Genomic DNA, 23,796 nt, shown 5'->3' on the forward strand with positions numbered 1-23,796 from the left:
TTTGTCGCTAATTACTTCCAAGTATGTTCCCAACAGAATGTATTGGAGACAAAAAAATTCGTCACAAATTTATCATTTTTAATGATGAATTTGTTTTTATCTCTATTGGTAGCTTCTTTGACGAATTTTTTTTTGTCTTCGTTTATATTAAACGTGACAAAATTATTTCATCTCTATTTCTTATATTTATGACAAAATACTTTTGTCTCTAATTTATTCCTTTAATGACAAAATATTTTGTCGCTAATTACTTACAAGTATGTTCCCAACAGAGTGTATTGGAGACAAAAAAATTCGTCACAAATTTTTCATTTTTAATGATGAATTTGTTTTTGTCTCTATTGGTAGCTTCTTTGACAAAAAATTTTCGTCTTCATTTATATTAAACGTGACAAAATTATTTCGTCTCTATTTCTTATATTTATGACGAAATACTTTTGTCTCTAATTTCTCCTTTAATGACAAAATATTTTGTCGCTAATTACTTACAAGTATGTTCCCAACAAAGTGTATTGGAGACAAAAAAATTCGTCATAAATTTATCATTTTCAATGACGAATTTTTTTTTTCGTCTCTAAGACCCTTTAGCGACGACCCTTTGGCGACAAAACGGGTGACGAAAAATGTTTGTCGTAATTACTTTGGGTGACGAAATATATACATTTTGGGACAAATTTGTTTCGTCTTTAAATCCCAAATTTGTTGTAGTGATTATACCACATCATCAATTGATACATTAGTTAGTGTACTAATTGGTGCATATAACATTATTCTTTTGATAATAACTAATTGACGGAAGATTAATTTCATAGTTCCAATTGGTCCAACATAAAAGTTGATAGCATTTAAGAAGTTTTGAATATGAGACTTAAAGAGTAGCAAAATCCTAAATTCCAAACTTACACCACGAGGCCAACTTCTAAGGTTTAGATTTAAAGTTTAGATTATAATTATTTAAAACATTTAAAATTTTTATTTTCATTCTGTACCTTTCTAATTCTAAACCTACATTGATCCTCTTCCACACCTTTTTTTTTTTTTTTACTCACTACTGGTCAATGACTTTTTTTTTTTTTACTTGAACAAATCTAACAACTCACACCATCCCCCCACCCCCCGAGTCCGGATCATCAGCTGCACTTCTCTGTGGCCCTTCCTGCTGCCCTCTCTAAAACAACGTCGTTTTGTCTAAAATGACGTCGTTTTATTTAGTGTTATTATTATTATTATTATTTTTCTCCAAAATTTGACTGTTGCCCACCCTCTCTCCAGACGTCTCCTTCTCTCCAACATCTCCTTTTCTCTCTCTCTACAAATTTGTCTGCAATTTCTTTTGTGGGTATTGTTCTCCAACATCTCCTTTTCTCATCTGGGTTTTCCTCCTCAAATCCCTCATAAACCCATCAATCACTTAAGAAAACAAGTGAAAATTAACACACACACACACAAAAAATAAAATAAAAAAACCATTCAAACACCCACACACACACAGAACACACAATCAAAAAAAAAAAAAAGTTGGAGATTTTTAATGATGTATATATATACAAACAAAAGCAAAGAACAACACTTAAGAAAACAAGTGAAAATTAACAACAAAAAAAAAACCATTCGAACACCCACACACACCGAACATACATTCATAAAAAAAGAAGAAGAAAAAATTGGCGATTTTAATGATATATATATATATATACAAACAAAAGCAAAGAACAACAGTCAAAAAAATTTCCTCTCCTATTTGAATTTGGATCTCAAATCTTTCATAGACATTTTGAAACTTTGCTTTTCTTCATAAATCCAACTTTTTGCATTTCAGATCTAGGTTGAAACCGAGGGGAAAATCAACGAGAGAGAGAGAGAGAGAGAGAGAGAGAGAGGGGCTCGCGGCTATGGCGGTGGCGATGGTGGGTTACGGCGGCGATGGCGGGTAGCTGGTGGCGCCGTGAGTGAAGGGAGGCCAGAGGTTGTCGCTTGTGGTATGCCATTTTTTCTTCTTCTCCGCTTTCTTTTGTTGGACAATCTTCACTGTATTTAAATAGATTAAATTCTGTTGTGTACAAAACAGCAACAAGAATAAAAGAAATAGATAAAATGAGAGAATTTGTTTGATTACAAAAATCAAACTCGAAATAAAAATAAATAAATAAAAAGCAGATTTTATTTTGTTACCAAAACAAAATTAAAATCTGATTTAAATAAACAAATAAAACAGAATAATAAATTAAACAACTTACTTGATTAATTTCTTCGAATTATTTTTCTGATCAAGTCCAGTGTTTGACACTGTGTCCTTAAGACAGATTCGTCCTCTCCACGGTGCTTTCAGAATTTGGACGTCTATCTCCCAGGATAAAATGATCTACTACAAACAATAGCAGCACTACAAATTGTTTGCCTTACGAACACACTAAGTGTTTATACTCTTTCTGACAAGAAAATAATGCAGCAAAATGAAGAGGAAGTTTGCAGAATTATGAAGAACGAAAATTAGAGTTACAAAATCCAAATGAGGGTGGTCCTATTTATAGATGTGAAGGTGACTCTTTGTTTTGAATTGAACAGGTATCATACCTGTTGGGTTTTGAATTCAAACAGATTTGAATCAATTCAAACAGATAGTAAAACGGGAAGGGCCCTGTTTGGGTGTGCATTAATTCCAAAACAGTTTATTTCTGTTTGAAAACGGGAAGGGCTCTGTTTGGATGTACACTAATTCCAAAACAGTTTATTTCTGTTTGAAAACGGGAAGGGCCCTGTTTGGATGTACAAAAAATCCAAACCAATTTAATTTGAATTCTGGATTTTATTTTAATAAAAAATAAAATTAAATTCAAATGTTTTTGGCCCAAAAAGATTAGAAGCCCAACCCAACCACACACCACGCACCCGCGCCCAAGCCCAGGCCCAGCCCGCCCGACCGGACGGACGGCGGCGGCGGCGCGCGCGCGTGTGTGGTGATTTTTGGGTCCAATGGGTCTAGCCCATTTTGCCCATAACCTCTCCCTCTAAAACACTTGGGTACCCCTTGGGGCACACCCCAAGTATCAAACCCAAACCTTATAAACCCTTTCAAAACTTCCCACCAAATCAATGTGGGACAAGCCAATACAACCTTAAGGAATTTCCACCAAAACTCCATTTCCATGGAGCACCCTTTGGCTTCAATTTCCCATTCACTCGGTAATGGTTTTGATCAACCAAATATACCACGTGAATCACAACGCGGCATAGAACGCGTTACCACTTTGACCCGAGTAAATCGACACTCGGGGCCCACCTAAAAAATAGACCGAACTTAGGAAAAAATTCTGGTTTTATCCAGAATTTTATAACCATTTCCAACAATCCCCCACATGAATGGAATTTGATGACAACGGAAATGCAACAATATGCAGATTTATCGAAAGAGTATAAGTCGAAAATATCTTGCATCAGGATAGGTAGTTTTCGGCCTTGAACCTTCCCTAGTGATAACCTATCGGACTTACTGGCTAACCAATGGACGCGATGCCTTGAATTGTTCAGCCGTTTGTGTAAGCCAAGACAATAGATTTCACACAAAATATCTTCTAACACATCGTGGTTCTCACTGTTGTGTTCATTTTGGCCTTGAACGCACCTGGTTTTCATGAGTATTTCTAGAGAATGTAGCCTTCTTCATTCTCATAGAACCGGCCCCAGTTCAACACTCATATAGGTGATTCTTATTGTGAGTATCTCCTTATACTCGTCTTGATTTTATGTCTTAATCAAGATATAAGTAATCATTAAAAGCTAAGCTTATCCTTATACCCCTGCAGACAACATATGTTGCAGATATCACTCTCACCATAGGAATGGGTAGGAACTTTAATCCCTTGGTGATTTCTGGCGAGTCATACATAACTTAGTTGTCCCTTTGAACTTAGTTCTTGGGATCTCCAGTCATATAAGTAGGGTTACCATTATGACGACTCTTATGTAATAGGCTTTAATCCCATCCCCTTCGATGAACTATACACTAGCTCTTTTGTCAAACCTATTGTTAACGGATCCGCAATATTCTCTTTAGATTTTATATAATCTATTGAGATTATTCCGTTTGACAACAATTGCCTTACGGTATTATGTCGACGACGTATATGTCGTGACTTACCATTATACATATGATTCTGTGCCCTGCCTATTGCAGATTGACTATCACAATGAATGCAAATAGCTGGCACAGGTTTTGGCCACATTGGAATGTCTTCTAAGAAGTGACGAAGCCATTCTGCTTCTTCACCTGCTTTGTCTAAAGCAATGAACTCGGATTCCATTGTGGATCGTGCGATGCACGTTTGTTTCGTGGACTTCCAAGAAACAGCAGCGCCTCCAAGAGTAAAGACATATCCACTAGTGGATTTTGAATCTTTAATATCCGATATCCAATTGGCATCACAATAACCTTCGAGTACTGCTGGATATCGAGTAAAGTTCAAACCATGATCACGAGTAAATCTTAGATATCTAAGAACTCGAATGATCGCTTTCCAATGGTCTTCTCCAAGGTTACTAATGTACCTACTCAATTTACTTATAGCATAAGCTATATCAGGACGAGTACAATTCATTAGGTACATTAGGCTTCCAATGATTTGGGAGTATTTTAACTGAGACACTGCATCACCTTTATTTTTTGATAATTAAAGACTGATGTCTACAGGTGTTCTAACTAAATTCAAATCATCCTTGATAAATTTATCAAGAATTTTCTCAATATAATGAGATTGAGATAATGCATATCCATCAGATGTTTTAGTAATTTTCATTCCTAATATAACATCTGCGACCCCCATATCTTTCATATCAAATCTTTTGTTAAGCATCTGCTTAGTTGATTTGATCATGTTTTGACTGCTTCCAATGATAAGCATGTCATCCACATAAAGACAAACTATGACATATCCTTGGTCAGTGTTTTTAACATAGACGCATTTGTCACATTCGTTTATCTTAAACCCATTAGTAAGCATTGTATGATCAAATTTTTCATGCCATTGCTTAGGTGCTTGTTTTAATCCATAAAGGGATTTTACAAGTCGACAAACTTTCTTTCCTTGCCCTGATACTACAAACCCTTCGGGTTGTACCATATAGATCTCTTCATTTAGATCACCGTTTAAGAAAGCTGTCTTAACATCCATTTGATGTATTTCTAAATTAAACAACGCTGCTATAGAAATAAGCATGCGAATGGATGTTATTCTTGTCACAGGGGAATATGTGTCAAAATAATCCAGACCTTCCTTTTGTCTGTAACCTTTAACAACAAGTCTTGCTTTATACTTGTCAATTGTACCATCTGCTTTCATTTTTTCCTCTTGAATATCCATTCATATCCAAGAGGTTTAGAACCTGGTGGAAGATCCACCAATTCCCAAGTATGATTTTGCATAATGGATTCAATTTCATTATTAACAGCCTCTTTCCACAAAGGTGCTTCAGGACCTGTCATTGCTGCCTTAAAGCTTTGAGGTTCATTTTCTAACAAGTATGTCAGAAAATCTGGACCAAAGGATTTTGATGTTCTTGCTCTCTTACCTCGTCTTGGTTCATCATTAGTTAAATCCTTTTGGTCGAGACTATTACTAGTCTCTTGTGTTTGATTGTCATTAGTCTCTTGACTTTGTGTACAATCATAAGTTCTTTTCTGTGAACTTAATTCCTGTCCTTTTTTGTAAGGAAAGACATGTTCAAAAAACACAGCATTCCTTGACTCTATAATAGTGTTCATATTTATATCAGGTATATCTGATTTATAAGTCAGAAACCGATATGCACTACTATTCTGAGCATAACCAATAAACACACAGTCTATTGTTTTTGGTCCAATCTTAGTCTTTTTAGGAACAGGAACTTCAACTTTTGCCAAACACCCCCACACTTTAAGTATTTGTAGGAAGGTGGTCGACCTTTCCATAATTCATAAGGAATGCTTTTGGTTTTCTTGTGGGGTATTCTATTAAGAACATAATTAGCAGACAATATTGCTTCCCCCCACAAGTTCTGTGGTAAGCCTGAACTTAGTAACATGGCATTCATCATTTCTTTTAGAGTTCTATTCTTTCTTTCAGCAATTCCATTTTGCTGTGGAGAATAAGGGGCTGTAGTTTGGTGAATAATGCCATGTTGTGCACAAAATTCATTTAATGGTGCATCATATTCACCACCCCTATCACTTCTAATATAAATCAATGAATTTTAAAACAAATTCAAGAAAAAACCAAAATAATTATGACTACTTAAGTCAGAATTAAAGTTTTGACAAAATCATATCCTCATAAAAATTTTTGCCTAAGAATTAAACAATTCAAAAACCCATTTGATTGTATACATTCTTGCAACTCAATAACAAATAAATGTCACTATCATAAAAATATTTGTGACAGAAGAAAATTAAATTATCTCAACTAATGCAAGAGATACGCCCCCATATTAATAAAATGGTTCATGGTTTAACAAATTCTACTACGCAAGTAAAATAATTATTAATGACATCTCATGTCACATAATTCAATAATCAACATAAAAATTTCTTAAATTACTTCCCAATTAAACAGACCGATATAATTACATACATCTTCATGTTTAAATTTCTTTGGTGTTTAAACACCCATTCAAAATTGATTAGAAATATTCAAATTAACATGCTTATGTCCAAAGTCGACATAACAATTTAACATTCCAAATCACTTGAAATTAATGTTAAGAAATAACTTGAGTTGATATCATACATGCATATCAAACGCATCAACTAAAAATAATGAATTAACAAAATAAATTAATCATGCACGATCCCATCACTTGCATCATGAAATAAAAGGATTCTCTAATCATAAATAAAATCCAACGCATTTAAACTTTAAACTTCAAAATGACAAAACATACATTCATTTAATAAGTTTGATTTGTACATAAATAAACAAATTAAATATGCATTAAAATGTCCTTGTGAATATATATATTCCGACTCAAGTGCAGAAACAATTCAAGACTATGAATCCACATTGTAATAAAAATAAAATTAGTTTGTAAAACTAATATTTTACTCTAGAAACAAATTCTTCCATGTATACTCACGATGAACTGTGATAAAGTCAAAATAATAAACATCTTTTCACAAAGGGTTCAAAAATAAGTGGTCTACCAAACGAAACCATGAGTTACTTACAAAATTAACAGATTGTGACCGAGTCACAAAGTTACATGATTTATTAACAAAATTAATTTTCTAGTTACTAAAACCAGAAAATAAATTACAATACAAAATAATTTTATTTTCCTGGTTACTAAAACTAGTAAAATAAAATACCGAAATAATATCTGATTACAAAAATCAGAAAACCAAACCACAACTTAATTTTCTAGTTACTTAAACCAGAAAATAAATTATAACACAAAATCATTTTATTTTTCTTGTTACTAAAACTAGAAAATAAAATACCACAAAACTATCTGATTACAAAAATCAGAACAAACACAAAATAATTTTCTAGTTACCAAAACCAGAAAATAAATTAAAACACAAATTAATTTTCTAATTACTAAAACCAGAAAATAAATTATAACAACAAAATAATTTTATTTTCCTTGTTACTAAAACTAGAAAAATAAAATATAACAAGAATTTTCTGTAATACCAAATAATATTCTGAATTGTTAATGACACCAGTATCGTACTACTAGTAGTTGTCAAAGAAAAGAGACAGTATATTACTACTATCTGTCAAATAGCATAAATCACTATTTGTTTTTCCAACCAGAATATTAATTTGAAAACACAGAAAATTAAATACAATGAAGATACCCAAAAACGGAATCTGTCTTAAGATTGTTGGACAATCTTCACTGTATTTAAATAGATTAAATTCTGTTGTGTACAAAACAGCAACAAGAATAAAAGAAATAGATAAAATGAGAGAATTTGTTTGATTACAAAAATCAAACTCGAAATAAAAATAAATAAATAAAAAGCAGATTTTATTTTGTTACCAAAACAAAATTAAAATCTGATTTAAATAAACAAATAAAACAGAATAATAAATTAAACAACTTACTTGATTAATTTCTTCGAATTATTTTTCTGATCAAGTCCAGTGTTTGACACTGTGTCCTTAAGACAGATTCGTCCTCTCCACGGTGCTTTCAGAATTTGGACGTCTATCTCCCAGGATAAAATGATCTACTACAAACAATAGCAGCACTACAAATTGTTTGCCTTACGAACACACTAAGTGTTTATACTCTTTCTGACAAGAAAATAATGCAGCAAAATGAAGAGGAAGTTTGCAGAATTATGAAGAACGAAAATTAGAGTTACAAAATCCAAATGAGGGTGGTCCTATTTATAGATGTGAAGGTGACTCTTTGTTTTGAATTGAACAGGTATCATACCTGTTGGGTTTTGAATTCAAACAGATTTGAATCAATTCAAACAGATAGTAAAACGGGAAGGGCCCTGTTTGGGTGTGCATTAATTCCAAAACAGTTTATTTCTGTTTGAAAACGGGAAGGGCTCTGTTTGGATGTACACTAATTCCAAAACAGTTTATTTCTGTTTGAAAACGGGAAGGGCCCTGTTTGGATGTACAAAAAATCCAAACCAATTTAATTTGAATTCTGGATTTTATTTTAATAAAAAATAAAATTAAATTCAAATATTTTTGGCCCAAAAAGATTAGAAGCACACACCCGCGCCCAAGCCCAGGCCCCGCCCGCCCGACCGGACGGACGGCGGCGGCGGCGCGCGCGCGTGTGTGGTGATTTTTGGGTCCAATGGGTCTAGCCCATTTTGCCCATAACCTCTCCCTCTAAAACACTTGGGTACCCCTTGGGGCACACCCCAAGTATCAAACCCAAACCTTATAAACCCTTTCAAAACTTCCCACCAAATCAATGTGGGACAAGCCAATACAACCTTAAGGAATTTCCACCAAAACTCCATTTCCATGGAGCACCCTTTGGCTTCAATTTCCCATTCACTCGGTAATGGTTTTGATCAACCAAATATACCACGTGAATCACAACGCGGCATAGAACGCGTTACCACTTTGACCCGAGTAAATCGACACTCGGGGCCCACCTAAAAAATAGACCGAACTTAGGAAAAAATTCTGGTTTTATCCAGAATTTTATAACCATTTCCAACATCTTTTGCTCTATGCTTGAATCTTCTTCCCCTCTTTCTCTTCTTTGGTTCTCTGTGTGTGTGTGCTTTGTTTTGTTTTTTTTTTGTGAAAATTTGCCCCAAAACGACGTCGTTTTGGGGCACTGCAAGGACCACCGCAAGAGAACCCGGCTGGGGATCCGAACTCCCTCCATCTCTCTCTTTTTTTTTTTACTTATTACTGGTTAATGACTTTTTTTTTTTTTTTACTTGAACAAATCTAACAACTCATTGGGAGTGAATTTTTTCTTTTAATTTTTTTTTATATATCTTAATTAGTTGTCCAAACAATATTATGATGTTCGGTGAAGAAAATAATTGGGATAAGTTTTTGGTGATAAGTAGAATCACAAAAATCACTTCCTTATTGGAATCTAAATAGCTCACATTTTTTAATCATAAAAAAAATTAAAAATTAAAAATTAAAAATTCTATAGGCTTGCAAATTTAGGGGTAACAATATTATTCATAGATCAATTTAAGGGTAATATTTTTAGAACTTTTAAGCATTTTCCTAAAAGAAAAAAAAAATCATTCAATGCTCCTGGAATGAATTTAGGTGGTGCTCCAAATGAGGAATTATTGGTCTAAATCATGAGATCCACCACATATATGAGATAAAGTGGTAAATGTCAACCTGTAAATGAAATAGAGTATTGCTTTGGGAGTATTGAAAGTGTTAAATGTCAACCTATAAATAGAATAGAGTAATGCTTCAGGAGTATTGAATAATTTCTCGGTTACTAAACAATGGCTAAAGCCATTTTGACATCATGTTAATTCTTGACTCAATTATGTGTAAGAAAGATGATTAATTAATGATTAGAGAAAATATATGAAAGAAAATTATCTTATATATTCAAATTAATTATCACATCATTAGATTTGAAAAGTAAGTCTAATTTTTAGGCTTGAATAAGAAATGAGTTTGAACTTGATTCTTCGAAGTTATTGGGAATAATGCAAATGTAAAAGATAATGAAGGATTAACACATAACTCAAAAAATGAGTACCTAACTCAAAAACTAATTAGAAAGAATCTTTAATTAGACAACCTTACTCATGCATGTTACAAAGTTTTAGGCCGTCATCATAATGGGCTAAACAAGTTTGGGGGAATTTTAAAATAGTGGGATAGACCAAAAAAAAAAAATTTATAAAAACATGTGAAGTGCAAGTGAAAGGTTGCGGGTGCAAATGTGATTTGCACCTCTCTATGTTTGTGTAACGAGGCGTTTGCAGTGTGTACTGGGTGTTTCTGGTTTCAGAGTCCTTTCTCTTCTCTCTAGGGATCGGGTTTTTGGTTGTGGGGTCTTGTTGGGCGGCTAGGGAATCTTCGGCATTCATGTATTTTTGGGCTTTAGAGAGGAGGGTTACCATGGAGGTTGGGGGATTTTTGGAGAGGGAGAAGAGGAAATCGAAGGATCGTAGACCAGCCATGAAAGCCGTGAGAATGACCTTGTCGTCATTTTCTGTCACCTGCAAGGCCTCAGTGTTGAAACGGGTGACGAAGTTGCGCAGTGACTCCCCCTCCGTCTGTCGGATGTTGAGGAGTTGAGTCGCCGGACGCCGCTGGCACTAGGCACCAATGAAGTGGCTGAGAAAGGAGTCGCTTAGGTGCTGGAAAGTAGAGACATAGTCTGTCGGCAGCTGACTAAACCACAGTCGGGCAGACTCCTTAAGTGTTACGGGGAAAGCCCGACACATGATCTTGTAAGGGAATGCATAGAGGACCATGAGGGTCCTGTAAGTCTCCAAGTGGTCGACTGGGTCCGTTGTACCGTCGAAAGAGTCGATTGAGGGCATTTTGAACTTAGGAGGTAGGGGTTTGTCCGTAATGGATGAAACAAATGGTGAGTTTGTAGTGGCAGACGGTTTGCTCTGTATGTTCTGCATGACCCCATGCAGTTGGAGTTTCATGGCTCGGAGTTCTGCATCCCAAAGTGGAGCATTGTCACCACCGGAATGTAACGGAGGTTGGACACTACTAGCCTCTCCCTCGGGGGCAAGTTCTTGGACCGATGGATGTGGGGCTCAAGGTGGCGAGTTCATGTCTTGAGGGCGGGTTGTAAGCCCTCCAAGTTGGATGGGTGAGATTGTTGGATGGGATGGCTCGGGGCTCGTTCTTGGCTAGGTGGGACGTTTTGAGGTGGCAGAGGAGGTATAGAGAGGTCTTTTTGAAGTAAAGTATTGATCAAGGCTTGGTTTTGCTCGGCTAGGTGGTTGATGCTGTTGGTGAGTTCTGTGAAATACTGTGGTGGGTTATTTGGGTTAGGAGGGTCGGCTTGGGGGTCGGTAACGTTATGTTGAGAAGCCATGGATCTAGTTGTGACCATCCACCTTTGCGGGTGGCAGGTAGGGATTATCGGGAGTGGGTCTCTGGCGACAATGAGCACAGTTGCTGCACAGAGCAAAAAGGGTTCCCACAGACGGCGCCAACTGATACTGCTATCGTTATTGGATACTCCAAACGGAACGGGTTTGGATGATCCATGTTTCTCAAGCCGCTTTCCGAGGGATGAACCCAAAGTGAATATCTGCAAAAGAGTTCAACGGGGAACGGGGAGTCCCCCAGCGAACTCTCCGACGAGCAAATTAGAAAGGTGAAGGTGATCAAAACTGTAGGAAAGAGATGGAGATAGATCACTTAACCTTTTTTGTCTTAGAAACCTGTTTATATCATTCGCTCATCATTCCTTCGCCTGCCCCGACCTGTCACGTTGGCCAAAAGCCTACGCTTTGGCTCGTCTTGTTCATGATGAAGTCGTTCTCCCCCGACGTGAAGGGGTTACTGCATTAAATGCTGAAGTGAAACTCATTAATGGTTGATGTATGATGTAATAACTTTGCAGGATCTTTGTCTGCTTATGTGGTTGGTTCTTCTCTTGACAGGTGTCCTAATGCCATTGGTCCAGGGTGTAACGTTGGGTCTCAGCAATGCTGGGCTTAAGTGTTTGAACTATGTATGGGGCCCTAAGTGGTGGGTCAACAATCTTTGTAGGCCCACCTACATCACATATATTGTCAAAAAAATATTTTATTTATTTTATAATAATTATAAACTAATAATTAAATATAAATATATAAAAAATATTTGATGAAAAATATCAAGTATATATTCCACACTCTTATCCAAATGTTAATTGTAATCTTTGTTAAGTAGCTACTAGGAAAAAAATAAAAATAATACCTTCAAAAATATCCAAAAAAATATAAATTCAGGGGAATTTTTTTTAAGGTCCATAATATTTTTTTAAGATAAAAAATATAAAATATTTTCATAGTAGTTAAGATTCTACAACATTTTCATAAAAAAAAATCGACTCAGAGAAATCTGGCTCGCCGACACGGAGAAATTTTGAAATTTCTCTATAAAATTTGAAATTTGTTTGAGTCGGGACTAAAATTTCTTTGTAAAAATATTAAGAGACCTTAATTAATTAAAAAAAAAATCTTAAACCTCTCATACTATACAAAATTAAAAAGAAATGTTTTACTAATTCTCCCGTTAAAAAATCTAAGATCTTTTCCATGACATAACAGAATGTCCGTCAACTTTGATTATAAAATATACAAAAATAATTTAATTTAATGCTCTTGAAGCAAATATTGACGACTATCATATCATATTATCTCTCAAAACTAAAACAAAAGTATTCAGTGTGTTTAGTTTGAATTTTTTAGGTTAAGTTTTTTAAAAATTGAGTTTTTTTATTTTCGTATTCTTCTGTTTTTAGTGAATATTTTTTAAATTTTAAATATTTTTTTTACTTTTTTAGATGCACCTTAGTTAGATGTATCCTAAAAGTAAAAAATTTGTGAAAAAATATTTTAAAAAATTAATAAATACATAAAAATATAAAAAAATGTACTCAATTCTTGTATTTTTTTTTTTGTATTTTTGGTATTTAGTAAATTTTTAAGAGATTTTTTTTATAATTTTTTTACTTTTTAGGTGTGTTTATGTTAGGTGTGTCTAAAAAGTAAAAAAATTGCTTAAAATATTTAAAAAATTCAGTAAAAACAAAAAAACAAGAAAAATAAAAATGTAAAATTTTCTAAAAAGTATTTTCTGAAAAATAAAAACAAGCAAGCTGAATGGCACTATAATTTCGGCTTCATTTAAAAAGTAATTATTTTAATTAATTTTGTTGACATTTTATATTTAAAAAAATATGTAAAAAAATAAACAAAAAAATTATGACAATTTATAATAATTTTTTAATTTTTTAAACTAATAACTAAAATCCCAAATGAGGCCTTAAAATGTTAAAAAATTATCTCAAATAACCATCTTTTCTTCCTCTATTTTTTATCTAAAAAATTAAAAAATATACTTATTTATTACCTTCCAAACAACCCCTCAGTATTACCATAGATTACTTGCCCCAGAAGCAATTGAATAATTTGTCAAGATATTCATCCTTGTGTGGTATCTTCTCCTTCATTCTATCAATACAATAATAAAGGGAATATAATAATAAAGGGATTGTAGAAGTCAAAAATGTTTTGATATTATACTATGACGTCATCCATGACGTCAACATCCTTCAACCACCCCCATGATAAATAATTTTAATTTTGAAATTTTAAAAAGGATTTTAATGATTTGGCAAGAGGAAAAAAAGAAAAAAAAAATAAGCACACACATTATATTACATATAAGCTCCACTCTTTATCATATTATTAGATCTCTCTTTGAAATTTTAAAATTAAATTATTCAATCTTTATTCGACGAATAATTAACGAATACAAACAAAAAAGATTTTCCAACAATCTATTTTGTCAGTCAGTCAACCAAAAATGTTTAAAAGCATTAAAATAGAGCTCCAATGAAAGCTTTGCTTTATTTATGTGATAGTGACCCCATTCATAAATAATTTTATGTACGTGTGTCGTTTTGTTTTTTTTTACTTCATATCACATTATTAGAACTATTATTAAAGTTCTAAATCTAGAGTTATAAATAGGTGTTATTCACGCAATCCACATCAACATCAGAGAGAGCCAAAAAAATATATATATAATTGATTTTAGAAAAAATTACCATTTAAGAGATCATGCTTGTAATAAGATAAATTTTGAATTTTATTAATTTAAATTTAAATATTTTATTTTATTTTTAATTTAAACTGTTGATATATTTTCATTACGTAAAATTGACCGAAAAATATTATTTTAGTCTTTAAACTAAATGCAAATGCACATAAAATATTTAAAATATTCTTCTTGTTGATTTTAATGATTAAAATTTTATTTTTTTCATTAATTTTATTTAAAAAAAATAGAAAAATAATTTAGATTATGAATAAATACAAAATTTAGAATCTAAATCAATAAAATTAAAAACTCATAAATAATTTTATGTACGTGTGTCGTTTTGTTTTTTTTTACTTCATATCACATTATTAGAACTATTATTAAAGTTCTAAATCTAGAGTTATGAATAGGTGTTATTCACGCAATCCACATCAACATCAGAGAGAGCCAAAAATATATATATATATAATTGATTTTAGAAAAAATTACCATATAAGAGATCACGCTTGTAATAAGATAAATTTTGAATTTTATTAATTTAAATTTAAATTTTTTATTTTCTTTTTAATTTAAACTGTTGATATATTTTCATTACGTAAAATTGACCGAAAAATATTATTTTAGTCTTTAAACTAAATGCAAATGTACATAAAATATTTAAAATATTCTTTTTGTTGATTTTAATGATTAAAATTTTATTTTTTTCATTAATTTTATTTAAAAAAAAATAGAAAAATAATTTAGATTATGAATAAATACAAAATTTAGAATCTAAATCAATAAAATTAAAAACTCATAAATAATTTTATGTACGTGTGTCGTTTTGTTTTTTTTTTACTTCATATCACATTATTAGAACTATTATTAAAGTTCTAAATCTAGAGTTATGAATAGGTGTTATTCACGCAATCCACATCAACATCAGAGAGAGCCAAAAAAATATATATATATAATTGATTTTAGAAAAAATTACCATATAAGAGATCACGCTTGTAATAAGATAAATTTTGAATTTTATTAATTTAAATTTAAATTTTTTATTTTATTTTTAATTTAAACTGTTGATATATTTTCATTATGTAAAATTGACCGAAAAATATTATTTTAGTCTTTAAACTAAATGCAAATGCACATAAAACATTTAAAATATTCTTTTTGTTGATTTTAATGATTAAAATTTTATTTTTTTCATTAATTTTATTTAAAAAAAATAGAAAAATAATTTAGATTATGAATAAATACAAAATTTAGAATCTAAATCAATAAAATTAAAAACTCATAAATAATTTTATGTACGTGTGTCGTTTTGTTTTTTTTAACTTCATATCACATTATTAGAACTATTATTAAAGTTCTAAATCTAGAGTTATGAATAGGTGTTATTCACGCAATCCACATCAACATCAGAGAGAGCCAAAAAAATATATATATATATATATAATTGATTTTAGAAAAAATTACCATATAAGAGATCACGCTTGTAATAAGATAAATTTTGAATTTTATTAATTTAAATTTAAATTTTTTATTTTATTTTTAATTTAAACTGTTGATATATTTTCATTACGTAAAATTGACCGAAAAATATTATTTTAGTCTTTAAACTAAATGCAAATGTACATAAAATATTTAAAATATTCTTTTTGTTGATTTTAATGATTAAAATTTTATTTTTTTCATTAATTTTATTTAAAAAAAATAGAAAAATAATTTAGATTATGAATAAATACAAAATTTAGAATCTAAATCAATAAAATTAAAAACTCATAAATAATTTTATGTACGTGTGTCGTTTTGTTTTTTTTTACTTCATATCACATTATTAGAACTATTATTAAAGTTCTAAATCTAGAGTTATGAATAGGTGTTATTCACGCAATCCACATCAACATCAGAGAGAGCCAAAAAAATATATATATATATATATAATTGATTTTAGAAAAAATTACCATATAAGAGATCACGCTTGTAATAAGATAAATTTTGAATTTTATTAATTTAAATTTAAATTTTTTATTTTATTTTTAATTTAAACTGTTGATATATTTTCATTACGTAAAATTGACCGAAAAATATTATTTTAGTCTTTAAACTAAATGCAAATGCACATAAAATATTTAAAATATTCTTTTTGTTGATTTTAATGATTAAAATTTTATTTTTTTCATTAATTTTATTTAAAAAAAATAGAAAAATAATTTAGATTATGAATAAATACAAAATTTAGAATCTAAATCAATAAAATTAAAAACTCATAAATAATTTTATGTACGTGTGTCGTTTTGTTTTTTTTTACTTCATATCACATTATTAGAACTATTATTAAAGTTCTAAATCTAGAGTTATGAATAGGTGTTATTCACGCAATCCACATCAACATCAGAGAGAACCAAAAAAATATATATATAATTGATTTTAGAAAAAATTACCATATAAGAGATCACGCTTGTAATAAGATAAATTTTGAATTTTATTAATTTAAATTTAAATTTTTTATTTTATTTTTAATTTAAACTGTTGATATATTTTCATTACGTAAAATTGACCGAAAAATATTATTTTAGTCTTTAAACTAAATGCAAATGTACATAAAATATTTAAAATATTCTTTTTGTTGATTTTAATGATTAAAATTTTATTTTTTTCATTAATTTTATTTAAAAAAAATAGAAAAATAATTTAGATTATGAATAAATACAAAATTTAGAATCTAAATTAATAAAATTAAAAACTCATAATTTTTTTTGTTATAAGAATCAAATGCTTAAAAAGAAAATTGTAATTTTTTCTAGATTTTCTATTTCTGGATCAATTTGAAATCCTAGATTTACGGAAAAGAAATGGACTGGACAGTTCAGTCCGTGGGTCACACTGATTCTATTCTAATAGTTTAAATTATTAAAATTTTAATTTTTTATGTGTAAATTATATATATATATATATATATATCAGATAGATTATTGTAAATTTTACATTTATTACCTATTTTTTTAACAACAAATGTGAACAAATTATATGATTTAAATCATCAAATTAAATTAATTTTTTTTATATGAATGATTTACAAAATATCTTAAATTTATGATCAAAATATGACGCATTGTGGCCCATGTGCCTAACTAGACCGGATCCTCCAATCCTCAAACTCCTTCATTAGGAAAATTATATGGTGAGATTTGGACAAGTCAATGTGTTGTTTTAATTTATTTTTTATTAATTAAAACAATAAGAATAATTTAATTTTTGTTAATTAAAATAGTAAGATGTAATATTTTTGTGTTGATTTGAGTAGATAATATGATAAGTATAAATGATAAAAAAAAAAAAAAAGGGTAAATTATCAATATGCTCTAATAGTTAGACTTAATTCTCATTAAGTCCTCTTGAAAATAAGTCCTAATAAAGTAATCGTTAAAAATAATTTTTTACATATATCGCTAAAAATTAACAATTAGTAATTTTTTTTGTTACAATTTTTATAAATTATCGCCAAAACTTACAATTAATAACTTTTTTTGTAACGAATATTTCAAACTGTCGCTGAAAGTTAAAAATTAGTAATTTTTTTCGTAACGATTTTTTTTAAACCATCACTAAAATTTATAATTAATAACAATTTTTGTGATAATTTTTAAACTATTACTAAAAATTAATAATTAATTATATTTTTTAAATAATAAATTAAACTATTACGATCTAAATATAAGTCACTCGTAAAAAAAAATCAACAAAATAAGGGATTCATTGTACACCCTACATACAGACCACATCCAACCATCCAATCCACCGAAGGTGGATAAGAAAGAATCCAAGTCCATGCTCACTAATCAGTCTTATTAAGTAAATTTATTTATTTATAAATTTTATTGATAAATTTATTACTATAAACTTATTTCTAAAAATATTCAACAGGAACATAAATAATAAGTTTTAAAAGTAAAATTTATTAATAATTTACCTAATTTCATAGGAGTTTCATAACTCATAGGCCCTGTTTGTTTTGGAAGATAGAAGGAGGATTGAGATTGAGATTGAGATTGAGATTGAGGTGAGACCCACTAATATTGTGTTTGTTTTGAGAGATGGAGAGGGAATTTATAATACCCTCCATTAGGATGGATTTTGGGGAGGGGATTAGGATGGAGGCTTGGGACATGGTATTAGAAAATAGTTCGCCGAACTATTTTTATTTTTTTTTATTTTTTACATGTTGGGCATTTTTTTTGGACGTTAATATTTAATTTTTTGTATTTTTTTGATAAGTAAAAATCATAATTTTATTTGTTTTATTTTATTTTTTATTTTTACATGTTAGGCATTTTTTTAAACATTAATGTTTAATATTTTTGTAATTTTTAATTTGTTTTATTATTTTATATAAAAATGATTTAACAATCCCTACACCAACAACTATCATCAAAACAAACACTATTTTACTTAATTCTCTCACTATTTTTCCCTTATTATTAATCATCTCACTACAAACTCTCAATTCTACCTCTGAAAACAAGCAAACCCATAAGTCAATTTATGTGCCTCTAGAATGCCAGAGGTTTACATATATATATATTTGGTTTGTCTTCAGTTAAAAGTTAAGTATATCAGACAATTAGGATTTTTGATCGATAAGAGTCACTAAACGAAAAACTCTTACCAGTAAAAGTTTATGAAAATATAGTCCAGTCGAATTTTTTTAAAGTCTCTGACTGGTAAGAGTCTTTTGTTTAATGACTCTTACTCGTCAGAAACCTCAACTATCTGATCTAGTTGACATTTTAATTGGAAACAAGCCATTCCCTATATATAATTGAAAGCAGAGTGTTGTGTAAGTGTTGCTTTTTATTTAGAGAAAATTGTTGAAAAGTTTACTCTAGTAATTGTTTAAGACATTAGATCCAGTGGATATTTTTTTGTTGGTGAGAGGTTCATCATTTATGAAATAGTTTAGTGATAAGTCCTTTTATTTGTTTTGATAGATATTTTGTTTCTAATTTTATCTCTTAATTTATCTGTTAATTTTTTTTTATTTGTTGACTTTTGTTAACTATCTGTTCAATTTTTTTTCTTGTCTAGTCAAATTTTTTTCCTATTTGTTCAAAAAATTTCCCTTTCTGTTCAAAATTTTTTCTATTTGTTCAAAAAAATTTCCTATCTGTTTAATTTTTTTAATCTTTTCAATTCAAATTTTCCTTATTTGTTTAAATATTTGTCCAAATAAAATTCTATTTGTTCAATTTTTTTGATTATCTGTTTAATTTTTTTCCCATATATGTTCAAATATTTGACCAAATTTGATTATATGCTCAAATTTTTTTTCTATATGTTCAAATCTTTCTTCTCTGTCTATCTGTTGCAATTTCTTTCATCATTAACAAATATCAACAGCCACCACAAAAAATCAACAATTTCTTTCTCATTTAGAATAGATCATATCTACTGTTCAAAAAAATTATTTGATCAAATTTTGTTTTTTCTGTCTTTTAAAAGTACATGTTCATGGTAAAGTTATCCAAATCTCTAACCAAATGCATGATTCATAATATAAAATGAGAAATTAGTATTGATGATCCGGAACCCCAAATCATTTTAATAAGTATTCCATAAGAAAGTCTTGTAAAAGATATCATATTCAAATAAAACACTAAAATATTCATCAAATCTACTCAAATGAACAAGATCTTACCAAAATCGGATTTGAAACCACCGTCTTGCCACCCCCATAGGCGGAGTTGCTGCTGCAGAAGAGCGTGACGGCCAAATCGCGTGATTTTCCATCTCATATATATACATATTATAGAGTGAGATGCAGCAAGAATGGTAGAAGATAATATAAATATTAAAATAAGGGCTGTGTTACAAGCAGTGAAACACCTCCATCATTGAAATCACCACTACCTATCTAAAACAAAAAAGTCACCAAATTTTCGGTGATTGAAAATTTTGTTATTTATATATGTTAGGTTTTATTCTTGGCAATCCCGTTTGACAAAACTCTATTGAGTTGTAATTTTATTCGCATTTTTATTTCAGTGAGGCTATGAGTGTTTAGATGCGAATCCAACCCGAATTGTGCCTTTCAGAGAAGTTTGTGTTGCTAATGCTTTCAAGATTGCCACTTCGCTGATTATGACGAGGATCAAGCTGCCCGGTCAGCTCGCGGGGGTCCAGGGGGCAGCTCCCCTTGGCGGGTCCGGGGCAGCGCCACGGCGAGGTCGAGGGGCAGCGCCCCCCAAAGCAAAATGCAAAAATGCATTCAAAATTGCCTATCTGCTCGAGCGGACATACCCGCGCTCGAGCGGAGAATTCCTGGTTCCAGCAGTTTTAGTCGCCTGTAAAAGTACTGAGATTTGTGATTTCGCGCTCGAGCGGGTTCTCTAGCGCTCGAGCGGACCTCTGTTATATTTCGCGCATATTTTGCTGAAGCCGCTCGAGCGGGTTGTTGGGCGCTCGAGCGGAGATCGCGGGACAGATTCTATAAATTCGCGTGTTACGTCAGATTTTAGGATTACTGCTCCAAATCTTCTTTTTGGGTTTTAGGATTTATATCTGGGGATACTTTGTGAGTTTTCTTTGATGTTTTTTGATTGAGTATTCAACTCATGTTTTGAAGAGTATACATCAAAGGTTTCGTTTGTTCTACAAAAGAGAGAGTTGTTCTTCGGTGGATTCTGAAGAATTCGAGCCTGAAGCTTTGGTGGATTCTGAGGTGGCTCATTGTAAAGACAATTCCGAGGTGAAGACGGGGTTGGAAGAGGCACATAGAGGTTGGTTCAATTAGGCGTGGATTTGCTAGGTAATTGAGAGTATACCTGTGCAATTCTTTTAAATCTTCTTAGTAGATTGTTTTGTGGCTGTTACCCGTGGTTTTTTTATCACAGTTGGAGGTGTCCAATTGTGGTTTTTTCCACGTAAAATCATTGTATCTCTTTGTCTTGATTGTTCGATTGGGATTGTTATATTCTGCTTAAAATTGTTACATTATCACAAATCAATATCTAGGGGGGATTTCTAGATTTTTCAATATACATATATATATCGGAAATGAGCCGTAGCTCGAATCCAATGGCTCGAATTGGCTCGAAAAAGGGAGAGAAGAGAGAAGAAAAAGGGAGAGAAGAGAGGAAGAAAAAAGGAGGAAGAACAGAGGAGAAAGAGAGAGAGAGGATTGTCGTTGCTCGCCGCGCCACCGCCACCGCCGTCGCCTCGCTGCTGCCGATCGTCACAGCACCAGCGATCGCCGACTCTGCCTTGCCTCCACCCCCCCGCCCCCGCTTCCAGCCCCAAATGTTGGGCCCCCTCCAGTCCCTCCTCGTTCCTCCTCCTCCCTCCCATGCTTCTGGTTCTGCTTCACCCTCATCTAAAAAACGAGGCCGTTTTTGAATTCGAGCCATTTCGAGCGGCTCGGTTTCGAGCTACCTATCACTGCCGTATATATATTTTAGAACAGGATTTGTATACTTTTTTTTTAATTATTATTTTTAAATAACAAACTTTACTGCATTAACTAATAATTAAACAATAATATTATATAATTAAAAAGTTACTCACAAAAATATTAAAAAAATGAATCAACCAACTCTCACTATTCACTAACTTTAAATAAATATACCACCAATTATTTTTAAGCCAAATTTTAAAAAATTTTATTTTATGATTCTTAACATATTTAATAACTAAATATAATTATTTTTAAAATTATATTTGTCATTTATTTTTTAAAATAAATATAATTTAAATATATAATAATTAATATTTGATTATTTTAATTTTTTTATATAAATATTTTACTTAATGAGTTTTGAAAAAAGAACTATTCTGTCTATCTATCTATCGATCTATATCTATCGATCTATCTATCTATCTCTATATCTATCTATCTATCGATCTATATCTATTTATTTATCTCTCTCTCTCTCTCTATATATATATATATCTATACTATATATTAAGCAAAAGGGGGTTTTTAACCCCAAGACCTGTGGGAGTTTCAATCTCCTAATCCTAATTTTCTAATTTTTTGATTTTAAAAAAAAAAAAAACCTCAACATTTATTGACTTCTCCCAACCCAACCTCAGCATTTATTGACTTCTCACTACCCACAATCCCTTTTGACTTCTCTCATAATTATTGCAACACCCTTTTCAATTTCTCCCATATACTATGGGTACACACAAAAATAAAAAATAAAAAGATAAGAATTTAGCTATAGATCTCAAAAAGATATAACATCTAAATTTGAATTATGATTTAATAATATAATTATGTATTTTTTTTATGTATATCTATCAAAATTTTAAATCACTTAATAGGACAAATTAATCAATTTTCCAAAATTATTGATTTTTAATTTACAAAATAGATTAAAAAAAACTATTGACTAATTTATTTATTTAATAACAAAAATATTTCATAATCTCTCCCTCCAAATCTCTCTCACAAATTTTCAAAAAAAAATATTAAAACTTGCATTCATTTTCTCTTCCCCAAAAAATCAGATAATATTTTCTTTTAAAGTTGTAGATATCTACCTATATTTTATATATTACATTATAACATAACCAAAAAAACTAAAAAACTAAAAAAAAAATCTTTAAAGTTTATCTAAATAAACTTTAAATCAATAAAACTTACATGTCTATCACATATCTAACTCACATCATAACTTACGTAAATAATAATAATAAAAAACAAATGAAAATCACAGATAAATTAAATTTTTAAAAAAAGATACCCACAACTCTATCTTAAATAAATTGAAAAAAAAAATACCCGAATAGAAACCACACAAAAATAAAAATAAAAAAAGAAGAAGATATATCTATCTATCTATCTATACTATATATTAAGCAAAATGGGGTTTTTAATCCCAAACCTTGTGGGAGCTCCAATCTCCCAATCTAAATTTCTTGATTTTTTGATTTAAAAAAAATAAAAATCTTAGCATTTATTAATATCTCCCAACTCCCAAGTTTTACCCTCATAATAACACTTTAATGCATTAAGAACAAGCATAAAAAAAACTTCTTTAAAATCCAACACATATGAATTCCTTGAAAAGTTCCAACGTACATATGATTATTATCCCTCATAATAACACTTTAAAGCATTAAGAACAAACATAAAAAAATTTCTTGAAAAGTTCAACACATATAATTATTATCAAAATATTAAACTTTAATATAATATAATAAAAAAAAGACATTTAATTCTTTGAAAAGTCCAACACATATGATTGTTATCAAAATATTAAACTTTAATATAATATAAAAAAGGAAAAAAAGAAGACATTTAAAAAAAACATTTAAAAATCACAATTCACATATATAGATAATTATAAACACAATAAAATAGGAGGGCATTCATGTCTACACTTTTTTTTTTATAAGATCTCATCCAAAATATCTAAAACAGACATAAATTTTTATTAAATCTATCTATCTATCTATCTATCTATATCTTCTATATATTAAGGAAAATGGGGTTTCTAACCCCAAGCCCTGTGGGAGCTCCAATATCCCAATCTAGATTTCCTGATTTATTTATTTTAAAAAAAAAAAGCTCAGC

Source organism: Camellia sinensis, chromosome 8 (assembly GCF_055761805.1).
Source record: "Camellia sinensis isolate YWXY chromosome 8, ASM5576180v1, whole genome shotgun sequence".
In the NCBI taxonomy this organism is placed as follows: domain Eukaryota; kingdom Viridiplantae; phylum Streptophyta; class Magnoliopsida; order Ericales; family Theaceae; genus Camellia; species Camellia sinensis.